The sequence below is a fragment of the Tupaia chinensis genome, unplaced genomic scaffold (assembly GCF_000334495.1).
Source record: "Tupaia chinensis unplaced genomic scaffold, TupChi_1.0 Scaffold000231_1, whole genome shotgun sequence".
Classification (NCBI taxonomy): domain Eukaryota; kingdom Metazoa; phylum Chordata; class Mammalia; order Scandentia; family Tupaiidae; genus Tupaia; species Tupaia belangeri.
Window position 1 is genome coordinate 1,016,113 of NW_006159706.1, and position 1,086 is coordinate 1,017,198.

Genomic DNA, 1,086 nt, shown 5'->3' on the forward strand with positions numbered 1-1,086 from the left:
ATAGTAAAAATCTCTCTTAAAAATTTGTTTCTATAGAAAAAAAATATTGGGGAGGGGCACAGCTGGTGGTATGGAGGCTAAGGCTGCTGGAATCCACATGGCCAAATGAGCATTTCAAGTCCTGGACCCAGCAGTTTGAAAAACATGCCAGGTACACGTGCGTGTATTCCCAGAATTCAGAGAGGTGAACAGAGGAGAGGGAATTGCAGCATGGCTATGTACCCTACAGGTGCTTTCTCATTTTATTTTTCTCTCTCTGGAGAGCATATGTGCCCTATAGCAAACTGAAAAAAAAAAAAAATTGGGAGCTGCATGGTGTCACAGTAGTAGCATAGGCTCTGCAAGTCTGACCACATGGGAAGATTCTGGAGTCTCACCTGGAGAACTCTCTGAATATGCCTCGTACATGTGGACCTATGATCTGGGGCTAGCTGAAGCTGGAAGTGGATCATGGTGTGAAAACCTTATTGGAGGTGTTTCCCTCGCTCTCTCTCTACCTCTCTCTCTCTCTCTCAAGAAATAAATAGAGGCCAGCAGGTGGTGTGGTGATTAAGGTGGCTGGATTCCCATGTGGCTGACTGTGGTTCAAGTCCCAGACCCGGTGCTTAAAACTCAAATCCCAGAAGGAGGATGGAGGAGAAGGGATTGCTGAGTGGCCATTCCCCCAGAGGGTGATTTTTCACTTTTCCCCTCTCTGTCTCTATCTCACTCCTCTCTGGGGAGCGCATGTGCCCTATGGCAAAACAAAACAAAAAATCAGGGCCAGCAGGTGGCATGGTGGTTAAGGTGTTGTGCTCCCACATGGCCAACCGTGGTTTAAGTCTGGGACCTGATGACTCTGTTTCTCTCTGTCTCTCTCTGGTGAGTGCATGTGCCCTGTAGTGAATTATTTTTAATTAGAATTTTTTAAATGATAGATAAATAAGTAAAGGGAAAGAAGCCTAAAAAAAATTTCTGCATGGCCATAAACATCATAAACAAAATCAAAAGACAGGGGCCAGCAGGCGGCATGGTGGTTAAAGGCGCTAGATTCCCATGTGGCCAACCACAGTTCGAACCCTGATTTGGCAGCTTGCTTTCTCTCTT